Source organism: Ranitomeya variabilis, chromosome 1 (genome assembly GCF_051348905.1).
Source record: "Ranitomeya variabilis isolate aRanVar5 chromosome 1, aRanVar5.hap1, whole genome shotgun sequence".
NCBI lineage: Eukaryota > Metazoa > Chordata > Amphibia > Anura > Dendrobatidae > Ranitomeya > Ranitomeya variabilis.
Genome location: NC_135232.1, coordinates 474117437 through 474136051, shown reverse-complemented (window position 1 = coordinate 474136051; position 18615 = coordinate 474117437). Strand labels below are relative to the sequence as shown.

At 43.0% G+C, this 18615-nt stretch overlaps 1 protein-coding gene across 2 annotated transcripts in view; it reads left to right on the top strand.

The window, feature by feature from the left end:
- Positions 1-18615, top strand: part of CORO2A (coronin 2A) — a 224074-nt gene that overhangs the window by 27496 nt on the left and 177963 nt on the right. The window contains exon 2 of one of the 2 annotated variants that reach the window (XM_077250872.1): positions 4645-4729. The exons of the other annotated variant lie outside the window; for it this stretch is intronic. The gene's annotated coding sequence lies outside the window, so the exon portion shown is untranslated. The remainder of the gene's footprint in view (positions 1-4644; positions 4730-18615) is intronic. 2 annotated transcript variants of the gene reach the window in all.

The window sequence follows — 18615 nt, the reverse complement described above, 5'->3', positions numbered from 1 at the left end:
AATAAAAACTCAAAATGCACTGTTCCAAATTATTAGGCACAGTAGAATTTCTAAACATTTGTGTTTTAAAGAACTGAAAATGCTCATTTGTGAAATTTGCAGCATTAGGAGGTCACATTCACTGAGCAAAAAAGCTATTTAACTTCAAAACATCCTAACAGGCCAAGTTACATGTTAACATAGGACCCCTTCTTTGATATCACCTTCACAATTCTTCCATCCATTGAACTTGTGAGTTTTGGGAGAGTTTCTGCCTGTATTTCTTTGCATGAAGTCAGAATAGCCTCCCAGAGCTGCTGTTTTGATGTGAGCTGCCTCCCACCCTCATAGCTCTTTTACTTGATGATACTCCAAAGGTTCTCTATAGGGTTGAGGTCAGGGGAAGATGGTGGCCACACCATGAGTTTATCTCATTTTATGCCCATAGCTGCCAATGACACAGAGGTATTCTTTGCAGCATGAGATGGTGCATTGTCATGCATCAAGATGATTTTGCACCTGAAGGCACGCTTCTGCTTTTTATACCATGGAAGAAATTTGTCAATCACTTTGCAGAGGTAATTTTCACACCTTCAGGAACCTTAAATGGCCCTACCAGCTGTTTCCCCATGATTCCAGCCCAAAACATGAGTCCTCCACCTCCTTGCTGACATTGCAGCCTTGTTGGGACATGGTGGCCATCCACCAGCCATCCACTACCCCATCCATCTGGACCATCCAGGATTGCTCGACACTAATCAGTAAACAAGACTGTTTGAAAATTAGTCTTCAGGTATGTCTGGGCCCACTGCAACCGTTTCTGCTTGTAAACACTGTTTAGGGGTGGCCGAATAGTAGGTTTATGAACCAAAGCAAGCCTTTGAAGGATCCTACACCTTGAGGTTCGAGGAACTCCAGAGGCACCAGCAGCTTCAAATATCTGTTTGCTGGTTTGTAATGGCTTTTTAGCAGCTGCTCTCTTAATCCGATGAACTTGCCTGGCAGAAACCTTCCTCATTATGCCTTTATCAGCACGAACATGTCTGTGCTCAGATTCAGCCACAAATCTCTTAAGAGTACGATGATCACGCTTAAGTTTTCGGGAAATATCTAATGTTTTCATCCCTTGACCAAGGCATTGCACTATTTGATGCTTTTCGGCAGCAGAGAGATCCTTTTTTTTTCCCATGTTACTTGAAAATTGTGGCCTGCTTAATAATGTGGAACATCATTTTTAAGTAGTTTTCCTATAATTAGAATCACCAGGAAAACTAATTATCACATGTGTTTAAGATTGATTTCAGTGATCCATTGAGCCCTCATACACAATACCATCCATGATTTTATTTGAAAAACAAAACAATTAAATCTTTGACACTTAAATCCAATTTGCATAATAATTTGGAACACTGTGTATATTACAATGGTTGATAAGTATCATGTTATTAATCTTTTTTACTAATTTTGGTTGATTCCTATATTAATGGGTATGCTTATATTTGTATTTTGGTCAACCTTGGATACTCTACTTTTTACAAGTCACATCTTTGTAATATCTTTTTTAAAGTGATTTTTTGTGAGTCTGTTTGTGCTTTTAGTATAAAGGTTATTTTTTTAGAGGTTTGTTTTTTTTGGCTGGTTCTGAAGTTGTTGCGGCCCTGCTTCTTGTAAATATTTTTATTTCTTTGACTATTATGACTGGTTTCCTATCAGGGCCTTTAGATATGGAAAAAATGGATAATGTCTGGGAGTTTTTTTCAGAAGTAGAGTCTGATGGTGCTTCTTGCAGTTGGCCCTACGCTTAAATCTATTTTTGTGGAACTTTTGGCTACATTGAAAGATAATATAAAATCATGGTGGGACGTGCAATAACTAGAAAACTACATTAAGCATAGAATCGTTCCCCGGGGATTTAGGACTTATATTACTTCTGTTCCTAGATGTAGATCTCCCTCATTGTTGGCTAAGTGGGATGAAGAATCAATGTCCTCCTCAATACATGTTATGCAGATCCTGTTAGATGAGGAGAAAAAGACTCTACAGAAAACATCACTGAGACTAAAAGTGACTGAGGGAGCGTTAAAACATAAGGCAACCCCTGAGTTCTGCAACAGAGAAGAAAATGTAAAAACTGCAGTTGAGTGATATCAGTTGAGTATTAAAGGGAATCTGTCACCCTATTTTAGGCCTATAAGCTAAGGCCACCACCATCAGGGGCTTATCTACAGCATTCTGTAATGCTGTAGCTAAGCCCCCGATGTATCCTGAAAGATGAGAAAAACAAGTTATATTATACTCACCCAGGGTCGGTCCCGCTGCGGTCTGGTTTGATGGGCGTCGCGATCCGGGTCCTTCATACGATGACGTACTCTTCTTTGCTTCCTGTCACGGCTCCTGTGCAGGCGTACTGATTTGCCCTGTTGAGGGCAGAGCAAAGTACTGCAGTGCGCAGGCGCTGGGCCTCTCTAACCTTTCCCGGCACCTGCGCACTGCAGTACTTTGCTCTGCCCTCAACAGGGCAGATAAAGTATACTTGCGCAGGAGCTGCGACAGGGAGCAAAGAAGAGGACGTTATCTTATGAAGTTGGGAAGCGCCGGACCCGGACCGCAAAGCCCATCGGACCAGACCGCATCGGGACCGCCCCTGGGTGAGTATAATATAACTTGTTTTTCTTATCTTTCAGATTACATCGGGGGCTTATCTACAGCATTACAGAATGCTGTAGATAAGCCCCTGGTGGCGGTGGCCTTAGCTTATAGGCCTAAAATGAGGTGACAGATTCCCTTTAAAGATAGGAAGCATAAGCTGCGCCAATATGTGCCCTTTTAACCAAGTCGCATTCCATGATTTCTCTAAAACAGGGGTCCACAACCTGTAGCTCGGGAGCCACATGTGGCTCGTGGTCCCATGAATTGTGGCTCGCGGCTGTCTGGTATGAAGAGCACATTTCAAAATGGTGAACTTTGTGAGTAGCCCTGCGGAGAAGAACAGATTTGGGTACACATCTGGTCTTGGGGGTTTAGAGATAATTTAAGTATGGTACGCTAGATAAAGGATGATACTACCGGTCAGAGGAGGTGCTTGTTTCGAAACAAGAGGGACACACCAGTGGCCAGACATATAAATGGGTCACACAACGGGGACCTGAAAGCCATACAGTTTATGGGTATTGAGAAAGACAAACCACCAAAGAGAGGGGGAGATTTTGATAGGGTGCTGCTTCAAAGGGAATCAAGATGGATATTCCGTTTGAATACCTGCCATCCCCATGGCCTGAACGAACAACTTAATTATAACTGCTTTCTGTAAATATAAACAATAATAAATAGAGTAATCCTGCCTCTTGGCTTTGCCCCTCCCCCTCCCCTCCCTTTCCCCCTCCCACTTTTCCTCTTCGTCTCTCCCCTTTTTTTTCATCAGTCACTGTTGTTTTTTACATATATGTTGAACTATAATGATATTTTGTGATTAGACTCTGCCTTTCATTTATCCAGCCAATAAAACAGCCTGTATTTGATCTTTTATGATCTAATTGGCAAATGATAGCCACTGCTATATTTGTGAAATCTTTTCCCTGACCTAACTTAATATGGTTTACAGCAGAAAATGATTATGACATGTATATATGTTTATATGGATAATTCCAACCGTACGGGCACTCCTTTCCCACTTTCTTTGTTTGTCCTGTCCTCCTCCCTCTTAATATTGTATGTCCGGAAAGGGCATCAAAATGATGTATATTTTGGCATCTCTTTGCAAGCATTGATAATCTATGAAGCAGGGGTGTACTTAATTGAGTATCATAATGTAATGGTCCAGATCAATGATGAAGTGCATGACGGTGCCTGGTCTAGTACTATGTACGGTTAAGCAGTCACGCTAGCATGGAGAGCATATGTATCAGGGCATCGTCAAGAAACCATCAGACAAAGGTGGGAACACGGTTGTGATGGACAATGTAAAATATGTGGAAATGTGTCATACATTTTTATCAGACCGCTATACACATGAGATTCGACGTAGGGACCCTACTAAGGATTATACCTCAAATTTTTCTGGAATTATTTTGTAAGCCCTCCGTACAGATTTGCTATCAAAAAATGAGTTTAACTTTTTACCACCTAAGTGGCCGGCAATGGCGACATTTTACGTACTTCCAAAGATTGACAAAGGCATCAGTCCCCTAACGGGACAACTGAATGTCTCCGGAATTGATGCCCTTTGTCAAAATTACAGATCCAATCAAGAGACCTTAAAGGAAGATTCTTGGGTAGGGGGTACCCCTAGGAGATCATTGAGTCAGCATATGAACATGCAATGGGAGTTAATAGGTCATCTCTACTGACCCCCAACTTAAAATCTGACTCCGATTCCCTAGCAAGACTGATAGGGACATGTGATGATCAGTTGAATAAGATCATGGCTGTCTTGAAAAGGTTCTGGGATATACTGAGTACTGAACAGGGCATTTGCAGTTTCATTTCCCCTAAACCATCAATCGCCTACAGAAGGGGTAAATCGATTAAAGGGAATCTACTACTATTACTATTACTATGGGCATACAGGTAATAGAATAGTAAATTAGTCTTACTTGTATGCCTGGAAACTGCGGGCTAGATGTTGAGAAAAGCAGTTTTAATGTTATATTTAATTATTTCTTCCAGGTTCCCGGAAGGGCAGTGCCTGGAAGAAATCATTAACATATAACATTAAAACTGCTTTTCTAGACTGCAGCTATGAGGCATACAGGTAAGACTGGTTTAATCATTCTATTATCTGTATGCCCATAGTTATAGCTTAGATTCTTCCAGGGGGGTGACAGATTCCCTTTAAAGACTATGTGGTACATAGCCACTTCACACCTCTAATAAAGGAGGGGACTTGGATGGAAAATAGATCCCTAGGCACCTTCAGATATGGTACAACAAAAAAGCTACTTGAAATAATTAAAGAAGAATCATATAAAATTTATGAATATTTTATTTAACACCAATAAGGCAATACACAAAAGTATTTAAAAACAAGAGGGGCAGTTGATAGCACTCAAAAACAATATATATAAAAATCCATAACAAATGTTACTTTTATGACATTAAGTACTGGTAGTCCGCTATGATATCAAATTGGTATATATCCCAAGTGGGACAAGAATAAAAAAGGTGCAATTTAATAATTATACCAAAGAAAAATTAATCAATCAACTGTAAGAATAATTTAGAAAGTGCATAGTGCTAGTGCATAAAGAGATGTATACTAACCAGTACTCATAATAAATGTGCTGACACTGCCACCTCACACCTTCAGATATGGTCACTGCAGTTTTTGCTAATATGTTTCCCCCTCAAAAAGTTTTACAAGCACTGTAACAAACAGGACCTACAATATGAAATGCTTTGCCAGCTGCAAGACCTCGGGTTGGTATGTCTCTGTACCTGTATGCGCCCCATGGACTATGTGGGTAAAACCAAATTTGAATTGCTTATAGATGTTAGGGAACACCTTGGGAACATTGGACACGGCAGGGACACTGCATTGGCACACCGTGTGAACCTTAAACATGGGGGGGATACTGATGTACTTCCTTTCGTGTAATCGAGGCTATCCAACCATCCATTAGACATGGAGACTGGGATAAAAAAAATAATCCAACAGGAAACACGATGGATATAGTGGAACGAATCCCTTTAGTCCTAAAGAACTAAATGAACAGTTGAGCTTCACCTGATTCCATTTTTGTATATATATCACATATTATGACTGCCTAGGACCAACCGTTCTGTATAGGCTTTTGTTGGCCATGTTCTTCTTTATGCATCACCCATTTGGTGGTTTTATTTAGTTTATACTCTCTATTTTCCTTTTGTGTCTTCTGATCATAAATTCTGCATAGGGTATTTCTAATAATGTGGCATATGAGTCAAACAGTGGTTTTTTTTTTTTGTATTTTTACTACTGATACTCACCTATGGCGCATTGATGTGTGGACATCCTCATTTTGAGTTTTTGTTTTGTTTGTTGGGAATATGGAGGCCCCCTTGTGGCATTCTCCCTACCTTTTAGATACTGTCTGTCTCTTAACATTTGAGTGTTTGAGGCATGCTATGAATATCCATGTAGTGCGATAGGGCTACCCTGTACCATTTGGAGCGTAGTCTAACGCCCCTGGACATCAATCCTATGTGTGGAACGCATTTGCGCTCCATTTCCCTGATCTACCAATGTCATTTCCGGCATGCGCGGATGCTAACCAACTTGGAATGCAGTATGCGTTCCCCACACCCCTGAGTGCGGTTTAAGCCTCTCTATGAATCGGAAGTTACCGCATAAACCTCTATAAGATGGCGGCATCTGGGCTTAGATGCTATAGAGGTTACAGTCTGTTCAGGAATGACTATGCAAATAAGTTGGGCAGAGGGGTTTGTTGTAAAATTGTCCAAAAAATCCACCCTACATGATAATACATTGAAGTACAGTAAATAAAAATCAGGAGTAGAATAAATGACAGGAAAAGTATAATAGAAACACGTCACCACTTCTGTATTTTGCTTACAAATACTTATGTAAAATACTGACCAACTACTGAACGTGGCCTTAAAGAGAACCTTACAGCTGATACATGCTGCCCGATTCACGGGCAATATTTGTCGGACACTGGCTGTATGAACGCAATCAGGCATATTTGACTCATGCTTTAACCCCTTAGTGACAACCAATACGTCTTTTTACCGTCCAGCGATATAAGAGACAAGCATCCTCTGGTGGGTGACAATCCTGTATCTGTCGGTTGTACACCATAGCTGACAATTTGCCTCATCAGCTACAATCAGTGTTGTCACCGACTATGGTTGGTGTTGTCACCGACTATGGTTGTTTAACCCCCTGAAGCACCTGAAGGGTTAATGAACTACCTGAAAGCAATTTTGAATTCGTGAAGGGTGCAGTTTTTAAAATGGTATCACTTATGGGGGTTTCCAATAAATAGGACCCCAAAGTCATTTAGAAGCCGAACAGGTCTCTAAAAAAATTAGTTTTGTAATTTTTTTTTTTAAAAATGAAAAATTACTGCTACGTTTTTAAACCGTCTAAAATTCTAACAAAATAAAATATGGTCCTGATGTAAAGTAGACAAGAGGGAAATGTTATTTATTAATGTTTTTGTGTGGTATGACTATCTGGATTAATGGGATAATCATTAAAAGTTTGAAAATTGCATTTTTTTTATATTTTTGCAAATTTCTGACATTTTTTAGAAATAAACGCAAAATATATCAGCCTAAATGTACCATTATCATAAAGTACAATGTGTCACGAAAAACAGTCTCAAAATCACTGGGATTTGTTGAAGCGTTCCAGAGTTATTACTACATAACTATATGCAAATTGCCTCTTCAAAGAGGAAGAGGAATTGAACTCTATAGCGCCACCTGTTGGAAGTAGCAATCCTAAGTCACAATCAACCCTTTAACGAGTCTTGCAATATGACTTAGGATAAAAGCCAAATCAGAATCTCAATTTGCAGACACGGTGTTTCAGTAATAAGCCTCCTTACCTTGACAAGCCAGAGCTGGTTTGTCACTTTCCACAAAAGAGAAACTTTACTACATAAATAGACACTGGTCAGATTTTAAAAAATGGTCACAGTCACTAAGGGGTTAAAAGCCATCAGGTGACCTAGCTGTGCTGGATACTAGCTGGACAGGCAAGTCCCCACCAGTTTCTCCCCGCCCGCTACCCTGGATTGAGAGGTCTCTCCCGGCATGCATGTATAGGCAAAAACCTATAACTGTCATGTTCTTTTTAGATATAGGACAATGGTTGGTCAATGGTTGGTCAGAATATCACTAGGATCACCTTTAATAATAGGCCAATTCTTAGTGAGAATATCTCATCCCTCATTATGCTAATTTATTTCAGTTCTTCAATACAAAAAGAGAATCTCATATATTATATAGAGTCATTACAAACAGAGTGTGGCTTACAGCCATTAAAAAGCGGGAGCACCAATTTCGTTCAAGAGGGTGCCAACCTCCGCAGACAGGTACGAACAGGAATACTAGGATGAGAGTCACCCCCATCTTGTTGCCTCTAAATACCTGTTAAATCCATTAATTTTATTATCACTTTTTCACTATGCTGGGTGTTTTTTTTTGTTATATATATATTTTTCTTAGTTTTTTATTGTATATCATTAAACATACCGTATATACTCGAGTATAAGCCGACCCGAGTATAAGCCGACCCCCCTAATTTTGCCACAAAAAACTGGGAAAACTTATTGACTCGAGTATAAGCCTAGGGTGGAAAATGCAGCAGGTACCGGTGAATTTCAAAATTAAAAATAGATACTCCATACCGTTCATTATGGCCCCATAGATGCTCCACATAAAGCTGTGCCACATATAATGCTCTGCACCGTTCATTATGGCCCCATAGATGCTCCACATAAAGCTGTGCCATATAGTGCTCTGCACCATTGCCCCATAGATACTCCACATAAAGCTGTGCCATATATACAATGCTCTGCACCGTTGCCCCATAGCTGTGCCATATAGTGCTCTGCACCATTGCCCCATAGCTGTGCCATATAGTGCTCTGCACCGTTGCCCCACAGCTGTGCCATATAGTGCTCTGCACTGTTGCCCCATAGCTGTGCCATATAGTGCTCTGCACCGTTGCCCCATAGCTGTGCCATATAGTGCTCTGCACCGTTGCCCCATAGCTGTGCCATATATATAGTGCTCTGCACCGTTGCCCCATAGCTGTGCCATATAGTGCTCTGCACCATTGCCCCATAGCTGTGCCATATAGTGCTCTGCACCATTGCCCCATAGCTGTGCCATATAGTGCTCTGCACCGTTGCCCCATAGCTGTGCCATATAGTGCTCTGCACCGTTGCCCCATAGCTGTGCCATATAGTGCTCTGCACCATTGCCCCATAGCTGTGCCATATAGTGCTCTGCACCGTTGCCCCATAGCTGTGCCATATAGTGCTCTGCACCGTTGCCCCATAGCTGTGCCATATAGTGCTCTGCACCATTGCCCCATAGCTGTGCCATATAATGCTCTGCACCGTTGCCCCATAGCTGTGCCATATAGTGCTCTGCAGCGTTCATTATTGCCCCATAGCTGTGCCATATAGTGCTCTGCACCATTATTGCCCCATAGCTGTGCCATATAGTGCTCTGCACCGTCCATTATTGCCCCATAGCTGTGCCATATAGTGCTCTGCACCATTATTGCCCCATAGCTGTGCCATATAGTGCTCTGCACCGTCCATTATTGCCCCATAGCTGTGCCATACAATGCTCTGCACCATTATTGCCCCATAGCTGTGCCATATAGTGCTCTGCACCATTGCCCCATAGCTGTGCCATATAGTGCTCTGCACCATTGCCCCATAGCTGTGCCATATAGTGCTCTGCACCATTGCCCCATAGCTGTGCCATATAGTGCTCTGCACCATTGCCCCATAGCTGTGCCATATAGTGCTCTGCACCATTGCCCCATAGCTGTGCCATATAGTGCTCTTCACCGTCCATTATTGCCCCATAGCTGTGCCATATAGTGCTCTGCACCATTGCCCCATAGCTGTGCCATATAGTGCTCTGCACCATTGCCCCATAGCTGTGCCATATAGTGCTCTTCACCGTCCATTATTGCCCCATAGCTGTGCCATATAGTGCTCTGCACCATTGCCCCATAGCTGTGCCATATAGTGCTCTGCACCATTGCCCCATAGCTGTGCCATATAGTGCTCTGCACCATTGCCCCATAGCTGTGCCATATAGTGCTCTGCACCATTGCCCCATAGCTGTGCCATATAGTGCTCTGCACCATTGCCCCATAGCTGTGCCATATAGTGCTCTTCACCGTCCATTATTGCCCCATAGCTGTGCCATATAGTGCTCTGCACCATTGCCCCATAGCTGTGCCATATAGTGCTCTGCACCATTGCCCCATAGCTGTGCCATATAGTGCTCTTCACCGTCCATTATTGCCCCATAGCTGCTGCTGCTGCAATAAAAAAAAAAAAAACACATACTCACCTCTCTTGCTTGCAGCTCCTCACGTCCCGGCGTCTCTCCGCACTGACTGATCAGGCAGAGGGCGGCGCGCACACTATATGCGTCATCGCGCCCTCTGACCTGCACAGTCAGTGCGGAGAGACGCCGGGAAGATGGCGCGACGCCCGGCGTGTGGAACGAGGACAGGTGAATATGCGATACTTACCTGCTCCCGGCATCCCGCTCCTTCCCCTGGACAGCTGTTCTTTGGTGCCGCAGCCTCTTGCTCTGTCAGCGGTCACTGGCACCGCTGATTAGAGAAATGAATTATGCGGCTCCGCCCCTATGGGGGGTGGAGCAGCCTATTCATTTCTCTAATGAGCGGTCCCACGTGACCGCTCAGGGGAAGAGCTGCGGCACCGAAGACAGTGTGACAGGCAGGGGGAGCGCCAGGAGCGCCGGAACTAGGTGAGTATATGACAGTCCTCACCCGCCGACCCCACCACCGATCATGACTCGAGTATAAGCCGAGAGGGGCACTTTCAGCCCAAAAATTTGGGCTGAAAATCTCGGCTTATACTCGAGTATATACGGTATATATATTATTACGTGTATAATCGGTGAATTCTGAAAATAATTCTAAGTGCTGTGAAACTGCAAAAAAAAGTGCAATTCCACAAATTTTTCTTTTTATGCATGTTCTCTAAATGCTAAAACTGACCTGCCATTATGATTCTCCAGGTCATTACGAGTTCATAGACACCAAACATGTCTAGGTTCTTTTATTATTTAAGTCGTGAAAAAAAAATCTAATCTTTAAAAAAAAAAAAATGTCATTTTCCAAGACCCATAGTGTTTCCATTTTTTTTTAGGCTCTGGGGCTGCGTGAGGGCTTATTTTTTGCGCGCCGAGCTGACGTTTCTATTGACACCATTTTGGGATAGATACAATGTTTGCTCGCCTGTTATTGCATTTTATTGCAATGTTACAGTGACCAAAAAATTTAATTCTGGTGTTTTGATTTTTTTTCTCGCTATGCCGTTTAGCTATCAGATTAATTATTTTTGTATCTTGATAGATCAGGTTTTTTGAACCCGAAGATACCAAATATGTGTATTTTTAAAAAAATTGTTTAATTTTGAATGGGGCGAAAGTGGGGTGATTTAAAATTTTATATCTTTTACATTTTTTTAAAACTTTTTTTTTTTTTACTGCAATAGAAGCTGCGGTCATCTGGTCGCTTGTGTTACACATAGCACAATTGCAGCCCTGCTATGTATAGCTAAAATGATCATCTACTATGAGCGCTGATGACCGGCAATAACAACTGTCTCCTGCAGACCCCGGGTTTATAATAATATTATACAATCTAAATTCCCTATCAGTATGTCTTTGGAGTGTGGGAGGAAACCGGAGAAGCCGGAGGAAACCCACGGAAACACGGGGAGAACATACAAACTCCTTGCCGATGTTGTTCTTGGTGGGATTTGAACCCAGGACTCCAGCGATGCAAGGCTGCAGTGCTAACCACTGAGCCACCGTGCTGCCCAGTTTATAGTGTCAACCCATTGGCAACCCGCGGTCATGTGACATAGGCACCAATGGGCAGAGCTAAGACGCGCATCTGGTTTGCGCGAGTTAAATGCTGCTGTAAGAGATTGACAGTGGCATTTAACTAGTTAAAAACCACGGGTGAATTGTGAGCACTCGCAGCTGTTAGGGTACCGTTACACAAAACGATTTACCAACGATCACGACCAGCGATATGACCTGGCCGTGATCGTTGGTAAGTCGTTGTGTGGTCGCTGGGGAGCTGTCACACAGACAGCTCTCCAGTGACCAACGATGCCGAAGGGCCGCGCAGGGCCGCGCTTAGTAACCCGATGTTTACCCTGGTTACCAGCGTAAACGTAAAATAAAAAAAACACATACTCACATTCCGGTGCCCGGCGTCCGCTTCCCTGCACTCCTCCTGCATCCTGTGTAAGCGCCGGCCAAAGCAGAGCGGTGACGTCACCGCTGTGCTCTGCTTTCACTTTACGGCCGGCGCTCACAGTCAGTGCAGGGAAGCGGACGGCCAGGGACCTGACGGACACCGGAATGTAAGTATGTACTGTTTTTTTTTTTTTTACATTTACGATGGTAACCAGGGTAAACATCGGGTTACTAAGCGCGGCCCTGCGCTTAGTAACCCGATGTTTACCCTGGTTACAAGCGAACGCATTGCTGCATCGGTGTCACACACACCGATGCAGCGATGACAGCGGGAGATCCAGCGACGAAATAAAGTTTCAAACGATCTGCTACGACGTACGATTCTCAGCAGGGTCCCTGATCGCCGCTGCGTGTCAGACACAGCGATATCGTATGGATATCGCTGGAACGTCACGGATCGTGCCGTCGTAGCGATCAAAGTGCCAATGTGAGACGGTACCCTTAGAGGCACATGGCAGCTAATCAGATCAACTGTCATGTGCCGGAAAAGGTGTGGGTTCATCGCCGAAGCCTGCATCAAAGAGGAGGTGGCGACCTATGACGGACATAGCACGTCGTAGGTCGTTAAGAGTTTAAGGTCTCCCCACAGCATACCAATTGGGTTGAGGTGTGGACTTTGCCTGACTGATTAGGGATTGTCCAAAAGTGAACAAACTTTTAAGTCTAAAAAAGTGCAAAGATTCCTGTCTTAACTTAAAATCTGTGAAAATCACAGAAGGTATTTCTTATCCGCATGCTGTGTCAATAACCAGCAGACACAAACAGTACATGTGATCTTTGCACGGGTTATCTACAGGCAAAGTCCAATGAAACTGAATCAGATCATAAACACTTAATCACTGAGGCAGGCCAAGCATTTCAATTTTCTAGATACTCAATAAAATTCCTAAGACCCCATCATGACTGTCAGAAGGGGCTGGAACGTGTGTGATTAAGTAATTACACAGCTTCTTGAGATGTTAACGGTTTCTCTCTAAATGAGAACAGCGATAAACAAAAGTTGGGACTGAGCTGTTATTGGGTTACATCTGTTGAAGCAATGTAGAACCTGCTGTTCCTCACCAGCTGGTTAGTCTGCTATGAAGTTCTCATGTTAACCACATCTTCAAAAATGATGTAGCAAATTCAAATGAATCACTACGCATTACATCATCATTTTGACCTTTTCACATTGTGTCATTGTGCAGAAAAATAGTGCGCATCAGTAGAGAAATATTGGAATCTGGACTATACTTCTACTTCTATCGATATCATGCCCTTAAGGCCCCACATCAGAGAAAAGCCGGCCAGATCTACTGACCACCTAATATGTTGCCTCTCAACTGCCTCCTGACAGATTAAGGCCTCTTTCACACTAGCGTCGTACGACTCACGTCGCAATGCTTAGTTTTGGAGAAAAAACGCATCCTGCAAAATTGCGTGCAGGATATGGTTTTTCTCCATAGACTAACATTAGCGACGCATTGCCACACGTCACAACCGTCGTGCGACGGTTGCGTCGTGTTGCGTTGGACCGTCGGCACAAAAAAAGTTGCATGTAACGTTTTTTGGTGCGTCGTGTCCAGCATTTCAGACCGCGCATGCGCGGCCAGAACTCCGCCCCCTCCTCTCCAGAGCTCACAATGGGGCAGCGGATGCGTGGAAAAACTGCATCCGCTGCCCCCGTTGTGCGGCGCTTTCACAGTATGTGTCGGTACGTCGCATTGCGACGTGCGTCGTACGACGCTAGTGTGAAAGTAGCCTAAGTTACCGGATATAAGGATCGGGTAGTTGAAATTCAGTTGCCCATTCTTTTTCTTTGGTAGGGAGCAGTGGCGTTACTTGAAACCCATGGGCCCCGATGTGAAAGCTCCCAACAGGGCCCCCAAATATTTTAAAACTTTAATAGCAATGTCTTTTTCTATAGGCCAAATGGACTTTTAGGGCCCCCTAGGCTCCAGGACCCGGGTGCAATTGCAATTCCTGCACCTGTTGTAGTTACACCCCTGGTAGGGAGGAAGACGCTAGCTGTGACTCTCTCTTAGGGCATGTGCCCACAAACAGGAGCTGCTGCGGGTTTGACACTGCATATTTATGCATCAAACCCACAGCGTCCTGATGTTGCAGCACAATGGATGGCATTTCAAGAAACCCCATGTCCACTATGTGTCCACAAATGCCCGCGGATCACCCGCGGAGATGAACATGCAGGGCGTCTTTCGAGACCTGAGCATGTTAATTTCTCTTGTGGAGTTGCGAGTCTGCGCATCAGAAATTTCATCAATAGAATGTATTGAACCTTGCAAATCGGTTCAGTGAACACATGCGGAGTTACCTGTTTAATAGACGGCAGCGCTTTGGACACAACAAACATGCGCTGCTTCCAAAGCGCTGCTAGCTCTGGAACGTGGGCACCCAGCCTTAGAGAACACAGGAGCATCCATGCATTCATGAGTATGGAGGGCTGGGAGAGATAGCAGCCGGCCAAATGTTTGTTTGGTGGACAGATATCGAAGTCCAGTTTAAGGCATCTTTCACACGTCCAATTTTCTATGGGGCTTTCCGCCAAGTGAGCATCCTCCACACCTGTTGGAGTTGTGTGTTATTTGGGGTCTCTCAATCCCCAATCTCTGATAACACACAGAAAACACTTCCTTCTGATTATTGTACTCAATATAGTCTCAAATTCTTCATTTCCATTCCACAATGCATAAGTCAGATAAAATACATCAGCAACTCATTCGCCGTTCTGAAAGCATCATGAAGTCTTTGCCACTTTTGAATCCCTAATATTTTAAGTCCACGAGGACTTGCTAAGACTCTACATGTTGGAGGTGGAGGAAAAGGCGAGTGTCCCCCAAAACGTCACACAGCTGTGCGGCTGTTCCCCCTTCCTCAAGCATGCACTGCTTGTGTTATCCTGTGATTAAACAGAAGTAGCCACGTAACAAAAAGAAAACATTCTAAAAAATACCAATATCTGTAGAACATGGAGGAGATGTAAAGGGACACACGTTGCAGCCTCAGAAAACTGGGCCACCATGCTTTTTTTTTAACTGGGAATTGAGACGGTTTTTGGTCATGTCCACATAGTTTTCATTCCTAAAACTTATGATTACCTAAAAAGAGGAAACAGGCAGACTAGTAATAAATTGGAATCTTCTCCAACATGTGGTAAAACATGTCGCGTGGCTGCCAAGTGTGTCAGTACTCTTAAAGTATGTGCACACTATGAGTTTTTAAGCAGAAGATGTTTTAGGAAAATGGCTGCAGGGTTTTTCTTGTAGCCCTTTTTTTGCGAAGGCTTTACAACTGGCATTTTTTTACAGTATGTATAGAATAGTGGGGGAAACGGTGAGGTCACCGGGAAGAGTGGTCAGAAAGATCTACATGCTTGAGTGGAGGTGTACATGCTTGACCTTTGCTCCATCCAAACAGGTATCTGCCAAGACTCATTTTTTGGGTTTGCAGGGAAGTCAGCTAGTGGGTAAGTCCCACTCCACCTCCCCATCCTATCAATAGAGGATAGTTTTAAAACATGGCAAACAAAGACCTGTTGGGACAGGGTTGGGAAAATACATGAGTTTCTTCTGCACATGTTGTCATTTAAATTTATTTTACATCAGGGGTGTCACATTTTTGAAAGCATAAAAAGACACTTAGAGCACTCCTAAAGTTTATGTTGTAGGATATTATTAGGTATAATAATTTCTATTAAAATGACAGACCACAAGTTAAAAATGTAATCTCTAGCTCCGAATTTGTAGGCTTATTGACTACATGGTTTGTGGGATTTGTCCAGTTTTATGTACTATGTAAAATACAGAATAGTGCGAGTGTGTGCATGCGCTGAAGGGCCTGGGCGGATAGTACGGTATATAGATTGAAAATAAACTTAATTTAAGATTTAAAAACGTGCATACTAGAGATATGGGGTAATGAGCTATTTGGGGTGAAGGCCCAGAATCAAAGTCCCTAGCAATGACTTTGGGAATAGGCGTTTGAAAATGATGGTACACATAAAGAACTCCAGCGTTTAATGCTGACCTCCACACAAATGTTCTCCCATAGATACACAATACATCAGTCATGGGGGAATTCCATGTTATTTCAGCCATGTAATCCTAGTAATGATACCTGTGCCTTGGAGATGAGCTCTACAGCTCTACAACCAGACTCATTGCTTGTAAAGCCTCATAGTGGAGTTTTTCTTTCCAGTAAGTCACATTCATTCTCTTGCTTTGCTTTACTTTTAATACACCTGCTCTGTACAAACATACAAAGCAGCGTCTCTTTGCCTTGGGCAGCTTTTTGTGTAGGTTGGAGCAATCATATTATAGAAAGGTAAACAATATTGTGCTGCTTAAAGGGCTATTCCCACAATCGTGTTCCTGACTCTTTGTGCCTTACTGCTTAAATAATACTCCGATATAGTTATTTTTCCAAAGTGAATACAATGCAAAATTCAAACCTCTAAAATGATTTTTTTGAATCTAGGTATGTTTATACCTGGTTGCCCATAAACCTATCTTCCATTAGTTTGATCCATCCTGGTAGGGCATGCTCGATAGATACCTGTCATGTCGGACGCTATTCACACTAGGGCGTCCGACAGACAGCGGTAATTCCACATTCGTCCACTATACGCTCAGTGGCGCTGGCTAGACTTTATCCAGGCTGTCCGGGGTTAATCTAGCTGGTAATCGGGTTGGAGGCTGGGTCACGCCCGTGGCCTTTAAATAGTCATTCTGGACTTTGGGCATCGCCGATTATAGCTTGTGTCTTGTGCCTGGTGATCTCGGTCTGGAGTGGTGGTCTAGGAGAAGAAATATCGTATCTGGTGGTGTATTATCCTTTGTCATATTTCTCCTTCCTATATTTGTATTTGTTTTGCCCTGTGCACATTATAGTATTTTCCTGTGAGTCTGCGGCGTGGTGTGTTTTTAGTTTCCCTGTCTGTGCTTTCTGTAGGGGTTGGTGTGTGGTCTAATCACTGGGTGGCGGGTGGAGGTTTCAGCTCAGGACTGAAACAGGAGTCAGGGTCAGGCCTGGCGGCCCAGACAAGCACACCATCAGTGTACATTCTGGGAGAGGGACAGACAGGGTTTTCCCTAGTCTGAGGGATATCGCAGGGGCCCGGGTAATCAGCTGTAGTCTACCCAGTACCCGCATGACAATACCCTTTTCTTGCTCTGCAGTAAGAAGTGTAGTCGTCACTCTCTACATGTCTGCTGCTTAGCATAGGCACAACTGAGCAAACGTAGAACCAACTCGACCACCTGTGAACATTTTTTCTAAGCAAGTCCCCAAAACTTATGTATATTACATTGTATATTTTGCTGCTCTATTTGACACTAATGGAGGATCCTGGAGGTGCAGGTTGCTGCGAAGAGAAGAGTCCTATTTTTTGGTAATCTTAATAGTTCAGTATATAAAGTATCAGTCACATGGTGGTGCCTGTAGGACGACCCACTGTGGAAATGTGGAACGGAGAGCCACTACAAAGAGAATTGAGACAGTTTTTGGTCATGTATAGATTTTTTTATTTTTTTGAAGACTCAAAGTATGTGTTACTTGGTTACCTACTGATTTCCACTGGTGTCAGGTGTTAATCACATTTCTCCAGTGGATAGCTTGACCAGCATTCCTTGGGAAGAAGAAAAAGCAAACCATTTTTCCTATTTTATTTACGACTTTTACTGTTTGAGGAAAATAATGGGAATTATATATGTGTGTGTGTATATTTACAGTTGAAACCAGAAGTTTCCATACACTGTATAAAAAGACACATATGCATGTTTTTCTCAATATCTGACATGAAATCAGAATAAACCTTTCCTTTGTACTTTAGGCAAAAAAAAACGTTTTTCATCTTTTACACTTTAAAAATGACAAAAAGAAAATGGACCAAAGCAAAAGTTTGGACTGCATAGTTTGTACCTAGTGGCACCCCCTTTTGAAAATATCACAGCTTGTAAATGCTTTTTATTGCAGCCAAGAGTTTTTCAATTCTTGTTTGAGGGATTTTCATCTATTCCTTGGAGAATTCTTCCAGTTCTGTGAGATTCCTGGGTCGTCTTATATGCACTGTTATTTTAAGGTCTAGTCATAGATTTTCAATGATGTTCAGATCAAGGGATTGTGAGGGCCACTGTAAAACCTTCAGCTTGCGCCTTTTGAGGTAGTCTGTTGTGGATTTTGACGTGTGTTTAGGGTCATTATTAGTGAAGAGCTTGCGTGCATGGATAAGGTGTTATCCGAGCATGCTCGTGTGCTAATAGTATCTTCGGCGTGCTTAAATTCTATGAGTCGCCGTGGCTGTATGTCTCAATACAAACAGGCTATCCCTGCATGTGTTGTAGCTGTCGAACAGATGCTAGACATGAGGCTACGGCAACTCAAACATAGTAGTCGAGCATGCTGAAGATGCCCTATTAGCACACAGGCATGCTCGGATAACACCTTATCCATGCACGCCCGCTCATCACTGATCATTTATCCATTTATCGAAATCAATTACTTTTCAACTTCAACTTTTTTACAGATGGTGTAATGTTTGAATCAAGAGTTTGTTGAAATTTCATTTGATCCATTCTTCCGTCTACCCATGAAATGTTCCCCATGCCATTACCTGCAACACAACCCCAAAGCATGATT